The sequence below is a fragment of the Ambystoma mexicanum genome, chromosome 12 (genome assembly GCF_040938575.1).
Source record: "Ambystoma mexicanum isolate Mex_15411 chromosome 12, UKY_AmexF1_1, whole genome shotgun sequence".
Lineage (NCBI taxonomy): Eukaryota > Metazoa > Chordata > Amphibia > Caudata > Ambystomatidae > Ambystoma > Ambystoma mexicanum.
The window spans coordinates 548,655,330-548,668,640 of NC_090936.1; the positions used below are offsets into that span (position 1 = coordinate 548,655,330).

General features: G+C 39.5%; 1 pseudogene; it reads left to right on the forward strand.

The window, feature by feature from the left end:
- Nucleotides 1-1,911: 1,911 nt before the first annotated feature.
- On the forward strand, nucleotides 1,912-2,894 carry LOC138514579 (olfactory receptor 5AP2-like; annotated as a pseudogene).
- Nucleotides 2,895-13,311: the final 10,417 nt, after the last annotated feature.

Genomic DNA, 13,311 nt, shown 5'->3' on the forward strand with positions numbered 1-13,311 from the left:
TAGCCAACTCCATATTCACAAAACAGGCCAAGATGGAGACCACACAGTTTGAGGGATTGATCCCCTTCCAGAAAGGTATCTTGATGATACAGGGTTCACAATGCGAGTCGATTTAAACCCCCAAATTCTCATATGGTTAATTGGGAGGGAAAATGGGGTTCCCGCATCGACAAATTGTCTTGGTACAACACATGTATAAGGGCAGAGAAATCATCTAGTTGTGTACAATTAAAAGAAAAGAGTTATAGAATAGCACAGAGATGGTATCTCACCACCAAACGACTTCATAAGATGAACTTAACAATACCCCATGGCTGTGGGAGATGTGTTCAGGCCCGGTGCACACTATTTTATATGTGGTGGTCATGTGATCTTATTCAATCATATTGGACAGAGACACTTGCACAAATTAAGCGGATAACCAGAATTGAGTAAGCCACCGAACCTCTAGTGGTGCTGTTAGGGAATGAAGACCAAGAGAGACAAAACAAATTGGGAAGGTCATTCTCTCAATTGATAGTCCACTTGGTTGTGGCAGCAGGTGTGGTGATAGCTCGCAATTGGAAAGCCCCACACAACCCGGACATAAGAGAATGGTAGGCACAAATATCGTTTGTAGCAGCAATGGGTAAAATATAGGCCGCATACACAGTGAAATAACAACATATTCAAAAGAGTGGGGCCCATTCATCAACTTTGTTAATCCAAACGATTACCCAGGATACACCACAAATCTCAAGATCTGCCTTTTTTGCTTGAAAATAAAAGTAATTTCGTGACCAGTGTTAGATACCGTTGAACCAAAACTACAATTTTGCACTTTAAAAGTTATGTAGAGTTCCTTGGACCCATGAAGCGATTTGTAAGTGGTCATACGTAATTCTTGGTAGATGCTTGTAAAGAAGACAAATGGTTAAAGGTGTTAATTCTGTCATTTACTGTTATAGTATGTCTTCATGACTACCTTCTATAAAAAATGTGAATGACAAAAACAAAACAACATTGGAAAAAAGTATTTCATGGTTCCTCAATTGATAACCCACTTGCTTGTGGCAGCACGTGTGGTGATAGCTCGCAATTGGAAAGCCCCACACAACCCACACATAAGAGAATGGTGGGCAAAACTATGGTTTTTATCGGCAATGGGTAAAATATAGGCTGCATACAGCAGTGAGATAACAAAATATTCAGAAGAGTGGGGCCCATTTATCACCTTTGTCAATCCAAACGATTACCCAGGAATACACCACAAACCTCAAGATCTGCCTTTTTTACTTGAAAATAACAGTAATTTCGTGATCAGTGTTAGATACGGTTGAACCAGAACTACCATTTTGCAATTTAAAGGTTATGTAGTGTTCCTTAGACCCATGCAGTGATTTGTAAGCGATCATAAGTCATTCTTGGTATATGCTTGTAAAGAAGACAGATGGTTAAAGGAGTTCATTCTGTCACTTACTGTTATGGTATGTCTTCATGACTACCTTCAATAAAACATGTGAATGACAAAAGAAACAACGTTGGAAAAAAGTATGTTATGGTTCCTCATAGAAACGAAAACTTATTCACCTAATTCACAGAACGTGTTCCAATGGGGTTTCTCAATTATAAAACACTTCTGCGAATTAGGTCCTTAGAAGTTTGTTCCTATTGTTTGATATCAATGCTATTTATGTATTAAAGGTTATCTTCTCCAAGTTACTTTTGTCAATCTTGGTGTTGTGTTTAACTAATATAATGTTGTTGGTGCAGCCCATCAGCCTCTGATGGTTGTAAGTAAAAAATATAACATTGTGACACCAACCATGTTTTTTTCAACTATTGTTGATTAAAGAATATCTACTCAATGAATTAATATGTTGTTTGTTTCTTTATTTTAATGTCAGCTTTGGGAATCTGCAAATCAGATGAATGGAAAGAAATCAGACTTCTGTGGCCGAGTTCATCCTCTTGGGACTCACTGATGATGCACGGCTGCAGGTGCCCCTCTTTGCACTGTTTCTTTTGGTGTACATCATCACCTTAATGGGCAATATTGGCATCATCACGCTTATTAGGATTTCTACTCATCTGCACACGCCCATGTACTTCCTGCTCAGTAACTTGTCTTTGGTGGATCTCTGCTACTCATCTGTCATCACCCCTAACATGCTGGTGAACTTTCTCTCTGCAAAGAAGGCTATATCGTTCTATGGTTGTGCTGTACAATTATTTTTCTTCATCGATCTGGGTGCCACTGATGGACTGTTATTAGCGGTGATGGCCTATGATAGGTATGTGGCCATCTGTCATCCATTACTGTACCACACAATTATGAGTAACAGGTTTTGCTATCTCTTGGTCACAGTGGCTCATGCAGGTGGTTTTGCTCAATCGCTAATACAAACAGGCTGTACTTTCCGGTTGCATTTCTGTGGCTCAAATCAGCTCAATCACTTCATGTGTGACATTCTGCCCTTGCTAGAGCTGTCCTGCACCGACACCTTTTTGAATGAAATGGTTCTTCTTGTCTTTGGCAGTATCACCTCAGCTGGGTCATTGCTAGCTATCTTGATCTCCTACATCTACATCATTACTGCTGTGCTGAGGATTAGTTCGAGCATGGGGAGGCGGAGGACGTTCTCCACTTGTGCGTCCCACTTTGTCTGTGTCGTCGTGTTCTACGGGACGGTTCTTTTCATGTACCTCCGGCCCAGATCCAGTTATTCCCTGGATCAGGATAGAGTGGCATCTGTCTTCTACACCATAATCATACCCATGCTGAATCCATTGATTTACAGTCTAAGGAACAATGACGTTAAAGGAGCTCTGAGAAAAACCCTGGCCAGAACATCTGGGTCAACATAAAAATAGCCTCAATTTTTTATGTCACTGATTGGTATTGCTGTGGCTGAAGGGTGTTGATGCTCAATCGAAAGAAAACATTTAGGATTGTGTACACAAATATTTAGATGTTGCAGTAGATAAATAAAATTCAGTGTTTTGCTGTTTGCATTTCCATGTGTGCACAGAGAAGAGGGATGGGGGATTTAGAGAAGAAAGACATTTCAAAATATGAAAATACCTCTTATTTTACTTCAAGGATTGTTCAAAATGGATGTGCCGATGCAATGTATTTGAATGTTCTACTTGTTCCTGTGGGGGCAGCAAAGCCATACTAAACATGTAATACATACACTGCAGTTCACCTTTCAGTCTCTTAAGCAATTATGGCCTGATTCATAAAGATTTGGACTTGAAGAGCAGCTGTAACCCATCTTCTCCCCACCACGCTATCATGTAACCAATTCCAAAAACCTACAACTGGAGTAAACCTGGAGATGCCTGGGGGGCTTTTTGACATGCTCATGTGTAAAAGTATCCAGGTAGATTTGCTGAAGGGTATTTCAGAGATGGCATATGCAAAGTAGTGAGATGATGAGTGTGGGCAAATGTAGTGTGACGAGACAGCATCACAAGGTGTCAGTATAGGAATTTGGAGGACTGAGAGAAGGGGGGACGGATGTGAGGAGTTGGAGGGGGCCTTCAAAAGGAGAGGTGAATAGGACAGAATGCTGTACACTAGGGGAATGTTTAAAAGATTGAAAGTCATTGTCTTATCATGGTTATTAGCTTGAAAGTATTAGATGGGTAAACCTTACCCAAAATGTGAACCATCTGTTCAATTATTGATGAAGTAGGTAATGGAAGCTGATATACCTGGGAAGACAACCTCCACTGTCACCATCCTGAGGCAAAATATTCTTCCCAGGTATTGTATTCAAGTGATCCATGTGGCATTCATTACAACAACATCAGGTTATGTATATTAGAGAATCAATGCAGTTACCTTATTGTATATTACTGATGTATTCTTGAGTATCAAGATCAGTGGGTCTTATGTTCCATTTACCAGCAGCAAATATACAAGATTTCCCATCTCAAAAACGTTTTAAGTATCTTGGATAATGTCTGCTCTTGGGTGAGGAGGCTGCTTGATTTATGCGGCCATGCTGGTTGGCAATATTCAATGAGAGCTCATCCTACATAAGATTTACTAGTCCAATCTCTTGTATGGAAGATTACCAAGATGTGTCTGCTTTGTTCATGCACCAGAATGCAGCCCTGATAATATATGGGCTGAATATTTAGATATTCAAACTCTTCTAAGGGCTGTGGTTAAGGGGAAAATAAACCTGGTAAGAATGTATTTGCACAAACCCGAATCACCTAAATATTCACTGTATACGGGATCCGCCCCATTTCCTGACCTTTACAGATTTTCGGGTAAATGAGTTTGGGCAGACAAATTCACGAGTTATATATAGGGCAGCTGTAAAGCTCTGCAGGAGTCGCAGGAATCTTTCAGAGAGGTAGAAGGGTGATGCGGACAGGATTCTTTTTTTTTTGCTGTTTGATGGCTGGAGCATTAAACCTTCTTTTACAAGTAGAGATTTTGAGTTCGAGGGTTTAATATATTTTAATATATTCATTGGTAGAGACAGAATGAAGGAACATTTAAAGGAAAGAAAAGTTGTATGTGCCTGTTGATGTTTGAGAGCAGGAAAATGTTACTATTTTAGTTAGTGCTTTATGGACCTTGAAAGAAAACTTTGTTGTATGCTGTGCATTTAATGTATATGAGGGTACTTAGGTAAGGTGATTTTAGACAGTGCTGAAAAGGATGCAATTTTATTTTGCTAACATCACTTTAAAGTAATCTGCATTCCACAGAAAGTCAGGCTACACTGTCAGACAATTTTTGATAGATTTCACTTTCTCTGCCAGGGAACTCGACCATTTACTTAAGTTATGAATCCCGAGATCAGGGAGCATTATGGGTTCAGGTAATGCCACAAAGCTTAAGTTAACTTGAACCCCAGGGCATTAGCAGACCCGGTAACGCTCCCCATTAAGAGGTTTATTGCTATTAGAACCCCCCCATGTTTTCTGAGGTGCTAATAATTGGTTTTATTTTAAGTTGAGACACTGTTGGGTATTTTGTGTAGGTTTGGGGCCTTGCAGTATTTTCTTACCGCCAAAATAATGGTAATTTGGTGATGACTATTCCTTGCATTTATTTTGGGTTTGGCCTTACTTCCTTTCAGTGAGCATTCCTTATTACATTATATAGGATTATTTAGTGGTATACATTTTTGTTGGTGGTATTTTCAAGTGGTAAATTACTTAGTGGTGAGCATGATTTTCCTTCCCTTCATTATAGCCCCATCATATGAAACCTTCCTTATTCTTATAATATTTATGTGATCTATAGAGAGCCTTGGATTTACATTATTCAGAAACACCACATTTTCATATAGAGTGCCACCTATGGCTGTTATCACTGATTTATCTACACCAGTAAACTATGTTTCCATATAGTATTCATAATAACATGTGGTATTATCACTAATTTGTATACATTAGTGAACTATGTTTCCATAAAGTATTCGCAATAACATGTGGTATTATCACTCATTTATATACATTAGTGAACAATTTTTTCAACAGGCCTCTTTGCTGATTCATGTATGTCCAGCAATATCTATTGTATTATATTCCACTCAAACACCACACTGAGTGGAAACACACACGCAGCTATTTATAATTGCTAGTGTTATTATTTCATCTGCATGGGAAACATGACACATTTATTACCTAAAAAAAAATCTTCCCCATTTCCTATCATATTATTCTAGATGCACCAAAGAAAATGACAAAACAAAGACACTCTACACGATTTATGTACATTATACTTATATTATAAACAATTGCATTTCAAAATAACACCTCACCCTTCTGTTTTACAGAGATAAACAGAAAAATGTACAGCAGCAGAATGAGATCCACTTGTCATCTGTAACAAGAAAGAAAAAAAATATGGCTAAAGAACATTCACTTTGCAACATTACAGCGTGTCAATTAAACACAGGGGATTGATTCCCTGTCGCTACTCAGCCTGCCTGATATTAGATCATTCGTACAGCAGTCCCAGTAATCTCCATTCACTTTGATAATTAGCAGCTATCTGTAGTTCTCCCACACGCGACCTTCCTGCGCTCGTCTCCGAGAAATGGGCCTGGGGTTTTCTTTTTAATTTTGAAGGATTAAAATGCACAGCGAGAACATGCAGTTCAATTTACAGTTCTCAAGCCGTGCTAAGTGAGACCAGAAATGTCCAGTCTCTGAAGGTCAGCAGCCCAGCCAAAGCAAACTCTTCACAGCAGCTCAGCCAAAGCAATCTCCCCACTGCAGCTCAGCCAAAGCGATCTGAACTTAATTCTGTCAGAGCTCGTCCAGCAAACCTCTGTTGCAACCCCCCATTATTACGTGTCACCAATCAATTTCAGGAGACGGTATCCTCCTTCATTCAACAATAGCTCTACTTTTACAGTAAGAAACTGTATCTAAACTCATTTCCTGGCATGCAGATTTCACTTCCTTCAACACAGTGAACAGAGAGCAAGAAAAAAAAAATCTAAATGCACGTTTAAAAATGACTCTCAGAGCATGTCTTTTCTGCCTCTTTTCCCACATGGAGAGCACATTATAATGTTATTGGATTAGTACTAGTGTTAGTATTTGTTAATTAAGTCAGTCAATTAGACAACTAATGTAAGTCTCCTGTAAATGAGGCATTTCAAATGAGAGAAAAAAAAATATATATATGTATATATATTCTGTTGCTTTTAAATCTGTAGCCTGTCTCCATTTGCATATCCATATGTTACACTGGCGACATATGGCTGGCTATATGTGTGCCACATTATAGCAATAATGTGATCTCATGCAGTGGCGTTATACTCCAAAACACAATAAATTATACTACAACACATCGTAGTTGCTGGTTGTTGTGTTATTTACAGGCTATCTCGAAAGACAAAGGGAGTTTGCCACACCTGTCAAAAAAAGGATGCAGAATCGAAAGTCTCAGTGAGTGTTGCATGATTTCAGTCCTGTAAAAATAAATTGATCCTCAAACCAGAAGAGGGATGCCTGCTTTTCAAATTTTTACCCACAGTTAAATGTTTATTCTTCTGCAATCAAAACATGACGCCACACTAAATTAAGCTAAGTTTAACATGTCATTACTTGGGGTATTTATTTTTTGGGGTTTTATATTTTTTTTTAATAATTGTCCCTTGTTATTTTTGTTTAAAGTAAGAAAGCAGAAAACAGAATCAACATAATTAGCTCCCGTCCAGAAACAAAACATTTATTTGCAAAGTGCCCCAGTGAAACTACTTTGATTCTGTAAGCAGGACATGCTTACTACTTGGAGAAGACTGTGCTATCAAGGATGGCATTCTCGTGTCTTCCTTTGAGGTCCTTGCTGCAGTCTCATTGACAATACTTGTATGGGATTGGGTGGGAAGACATACTGTTCACTTCCCTGTGCTAGTACCAGAGGGATTCAGGAGGGCTCAGGAATCCAGTGAATGAGTAGTAGCGACCTTTCACCTCCTAACAGTCTTTGGGCCTCATTACACGGACGGCGATGGACCAAGGTGCTAATAGCACCTTGGTCCATGCCGGTAAAACACCGGCACCGCCTTGGTGGAAAAGAGAATTACCACCCTATTCCAAGGTTGGTGGGGCAGTAATTCCCCCTTCCCCCATTGCCCTTCCCCATTCCCATTTTTGCCGCATAGGGCATAAGGGGAATGGGGAAGGTGCTAATTACGGCACTGCAAATTGCGGTACCGTAATTAGCTCCCTGGTCCCTTTGCGGGTTGGTTTTTAACACCTGCAAAAAGCAGGCGTTAAATTCACCAACCTGCAAAGGGACCTCGTAGTAAGGCGGTAAGGGTTTACCGGTAAAATACTGGTACCGGTAAACCCTTACCGGCTACCGTGTAATGAGGCCCTTTGACACTGATTTTGAAACATCATCAGGCACCTTCAATTGATCTCAGGATCAACAGGAAGTTGGTAAAGGTGGGGCTGCCCTCCCTTCCTGTACTTTTGAAAGAACTCCTGGGCCTTCCATGAACCCTCACTGGGCTTTCTGCTTCTTCCTGACCCCCGCGTTCTTGGCTGTCCTCTGTGGTAGTGGTTCTCCTCCTACTAAAAAATGATAGAGCTGGAGAAACTCTGCATGCGCTGCATGCTCACCACTCAGTTTAAAAGACCCCTTAAAATGACAACTATGCACCGTAATTATAATGCCAAAAGGTCAAAGAAAACATAACATATATCGCAATGATTAGTTATTTAATGAAAAATGCATAGCGAGGGAACAGATTCATATCAGAGGAAAGGGAGGCAATGCATGTTGGACTTTGTCCATCACCAGGGCTGAATCTACAAAAAACAGACGACAGAAAATAAAACAATGAGGAATATAGAATTATCCAGTAATTAGTAATTGCAAATTGTATATAATGCCAAGTTCATCTACCAATCATACCTGTATGGTCTTGCACTCAATCATCAGTACCATATGTGAGGTGAGGCAAGTACAAATATATATATATATAATTACTTACATGTGTATATATATATATATATATATATATATATATATATATATATATATATATATATATATATACACATGTAAGTATTTCTTCAATTGACAAAAAAAGAAATATAAGGCCAACATCTATACAAAAAATACCTGTGCTGCAAAATGCAGTTGCAGCCATGTACCTGAAACACTAGTGAGGAAACTAGTGTAGACCTATTCCCAGGATATGTGGATCAAATTTCTCAACACCACCAAACAAAAAGGTTTCACAGACTTTAAGCACTTGCAGGATGGGAGCCAGCAACATTCTGTTCACCATTGACATCAAGGGTCTCTATACCCCATCCCAAGGTATTTAGGTTTGGAGGCAATAGAGTGGATTTTGCTAGAGGAGGACCAGATTGGAGCCTCCAACGTAGGTATTTCATGTCGCTTCTGACATTTAGCTCCCAAAAAACATATTTTTGACATGTCAATTGTATCTCCAGATCTCAGTTACATCCATTGGAGCAAACATGGCACCAGCACATGCTAACTGTGTTATGCTTAATTTAGAAATAAACTGCCTGGATCACATAGTAAAAAAAAACAAGAATAAAGATTTAGCAGCAAAAAAGCCTTTAAAAAAATACATTTAGCTTCCACTGGACAGAATTACTATTAATGCTCTCATATCCAGCGGAATTGCCTCCAAATTTCAAGTTGCTGGGTGCTTGCAAAAACCATTGATGATAACCATAATTCTGTCAGGCGAATTTACTGTCAAAAGCAATTGTGGATGATAATTCCTCCAATTTTTGACAGAATTACCATTATCGCTGGAAAATAACTGTAATTGCCAAACGGAAACTGAGTATAAAAGTGCCATGCTACGAATATGAACTATAGCATTGGATAGCTTTAAAAATACAATGCAACCTGAATCACCCATTTCCTGTTGCCATCCAAGGGGAGAACTTCTGGCAACAAAGTATTAGGCTAAATGCAAGGGGAAAGTGCAAGAAATGCAGCCCACAGGACTGCAGGTGCTTGCAAAGGAGGCTGTGAGTCAGGTGGAGTTATTCTGAGTTGTTCAGAGCAAACCAATGCAAACCCTCAGGCCAGAGTAAAAAAGCTATGTTAGCTGGCATAAGGGATAAGGTGTTGTCAATCAGGCCCGGCTCCAGGAATTTTCATCTGGGTGGGCCAGGGTTGTTAGCAGGGGGGCCCACATTCCATTGGGTGCGGATCTAGGAGTACCCTAAACAAAGTACTCGCATTGATCCAGATTTCCCGGATCCCTGATCCAGCAAGACATGTCTTCCCAGATCTGTGAAAATACATTTGCACCCCTAAAAAAATAGTGTTGCAACATCAATCTACCTATCTTCCCTTCCCATCTGCTCTCCCTTTCTGTTATATTTGATCCTCCTTCACCTTTCACCATCCAGTCACCTTCCTTCAGCTGCCCTAACCACTGTTCCCCTTTAAACCCTGTCCCACATATTCACACCAGCATACCTTTCCTGACCTGGCTTGGGAGAATTGAGGCTGATGCCTCCTCCTCCTCTGAGAGGGCAGAGTAATCTTTGTACCATCTCAGATGGTGCCCACCCAAATATACCTTCCTGAGCATGGTGGCTACTCCTAGCAGGCCCCAGAGAAGATGTGTGTGCTCCCTCTATCTAGTTGTGAAAGATAGACCCCCCACCCAGAATGCTGAAGTAAGGAAAAGGAGATTTTGTTTATTTCAAACTTCTTTTAATTTCAAGAACATAACATACCATGTCCAATCAATACAGGTAGTCTTGTTGATCTTAACTATATTTTGAGCACAACAACATATCCTCCAATAACATACACATGTATACAATCCTCCCTTCACCCACCCATTCCACAACCTCCTCCCCCCTCCATTCCAACTGAATCTTTACAGTAGTCCCATTCTGAATATCTCCCATCAATGGTTCATGTCCAAAAATACATTTTTAAGACAAAATGTTATTTTTGTTGCATTTTTGCAGCAAATTGCTATTGAGTTGAGAGTCCAAGGGAGTGCTAGGCTATAAGGGCTGGATCAGGAGTCAAATGTTGCTGGTTGAGGGGTTTGCGGCCTCCTGGTATTGCTCCTGGTGGGGTGTGCCCCTGTACATCATTGTCTGGTACATACTGTTTACATAGTGGTTATAATATGCAATTTTCCATGATGACGCTTTGTTTGATGTGTTTACTTTGATTTTGACTTTTAATGACACAATTTTGTTCAATAAATGTGGCCCAGATATTGCAAAGGTTTTATAGTCAAAATCTCGAAAATTAAAATCTCGAAAAAAAAGCACGAATTAAAAATCTCGAAAAAAAAAATATCGAATATTTTTTTCAATGCGTTTTTTTTCAAAATGGGGGGGTCCCCCCAACCCCTCTTTTTTCATTTTTTTATTTTACCCCTTTTTTTACTTACCTGACCCCAAAAACACATATAAATAAATAAATAAAAAATTCGATATTTTTTTTTTCGAGATTTGTAATTCGTGCTTTTTGTAATTCGAGATTTTATTTTCGGTATTTTGACCGACCACCATTGCAAAGTTTGATGTGTGTGTTTGTGTGTGTCCTAATGCCTGTGCAACCCATCTATTAAACCATGAGTGAGGCTTTTTGGGAAAGCTTATAATGGAAACTGAATCACTTCTCGGGCACCTAATTTTAACAGGTAAGGCATAGTGAAATTTAAAAATATGCCCAGGATCACACTTTGGTCAAGTGGTAAGGCCATAATTTGAGCCTAGCCTGAAATTTAGATACTTGGCCATACATCTTCCGAACTCAAGTTGGTACAAATATGTGTTGAAGTTTGGCTTTGAATACCTAAAATAATACTACATTTTATACAAATTACTTTAAAAATTCACAAGTCACATGATAAACCCACCTGACAATGTATTCATCATTCTAGAAACATGTTGATGGAAAGATTATGGGGGGCATTTTGTTTTGAATCCTAAATTGCACAGAGTGGAATTCTCCTTTTTTCACTTTTTTGCAAAAGGGGCTATTCATTAATTTTAATTGTTTCCACCAAGTACTGGAAAAGTAAAGAGTAAAATACAGGCGAAAATCACCTTTTCTCTTTACCACTACTGTCTGGAAAAGTGTATATCACTTCCACAATTAATGATTGTGGGAGCCTTCCACAATGGAGTCCTTTGGACTCTACCTGCTTTTACCAGGTGTAAAAGTCAGGCAGATCCCATAGGAATCCATTGGTTTTCTGCCAACGTAAAAATACATGCTGGTGGAATACCAGTCAGATTTGGCAGGGGACCTTGTTAAGTCCTATCTGCTTTCCAACTTTGCCTGTCAAATCATACAATCCTGCAGCTCATAAAAAGTGGAGCTAAATGCATTTAGTGCCACTTTTTCCACTTCCCTTGACCTGGAAAATGATCCCCTATGACTGTAGCTTTATTTTCCCACCCTGAATGGAAACCTACACGCTCCAGCATAGCAATTAATGAGAACTTGCAAAAAATCTCATACAGGCACAAAATGAAATGAAATGCATGAAAAGGTTATTGTTTCAAAAAAGTTTGATCTGTATCCACCTAATTACTAATCCCCCAACAATCACACTTAAATAGCTTCTTAAAATCCAATATATTGTTGTTTTCTTTTTTTTTTTTAAAGTGCCAAAGCAATGGTCACTGCCTTTTTACCTTTTCTCATCTCTAAACAATTCCTGTTGTAATCTGCCTCTGAGACATGTTAAAAAGATAAGATCTCACTGGTAGGGCCTGTTCAGCCCTGCGGTTTGTGTTTGAGGGAGAGAGTAGAGCAGGGAGGGAATTGGCTTTTGTCCCTTGTCCAAATGTTAAATTCACCTCTGATTGCACTCTTTAGAAAATATTTAAATACTGCTGTTTAGTTATAAAAGATGTACACCTTTTATTTTTTGCCCGTAACATTATAGAAAACGCTCTTCTTTTCTGTTATTTTACGGGTGTTTATGTTTCTTTTCCGGCACTGCCTAAACACACAGCACCCATGATTTACATCATACTTTCCAAACAAATCCCACAACACACATGACATATTCCATTACTGAAACAGAATGAGGTTATCAAGTCAGTACTTATCAGTTTGAATCATGAATCGTTCTGGCAGAGTAAACTAGGCTTTCAAACAAAGATACATTCTATTTGGGTCAGAGCCCCACTCGTATGTATGCATGAGAACATTCTGAAACTGGTCAATACTTGACAACCTAGCGTTATCATTTTCAGGTATGACCTTGTTGGACCTGCTCAGTGAGGCGCAGCTTGATTCCCTAGCCGTAGCAAGCAAGACACCCACATCTGGGCATGGAGACAAACGGAAGCCAACATGCATTGGCAAAGCCAACAGCTTGGGCTTTTGATTAGGCATAGATAGGCATTTGCCAGGCACTGCCTTAAGGGCACCACCTGGTCATAAGTTGGGAACAGCTGGAAACTGTGCCAGTAACTGGACATATGATGGCATTGCCTGGCAAATGTCTGCCAATATCCATACGCAAGTCAAAACTGCTGGCTTTGTAACTGCTTGTTTAAGACATGACTTCAGTTCAAGTCACATATACTGCTTATAAAATCAACTTGCTGAAAACACACATTAAGAGATTTTACTACACCAGGAGCTCATTTGCAGATGCAATTAAGTAATTAAACACTCAAAAGAATGCTTAGATATAACACTGGTAGGCCCTACACAGTACCACGTTTGGTGTTACTTTGTGATAGAGCTTGCTCAAAGAGTTCTAGAAAGGTTAGGTTTTGGTGGTGAGGCATTAACATAGCCATGGCTAGTCATTAGGTGGGTAAATGACCTGACACACCCATAGAATG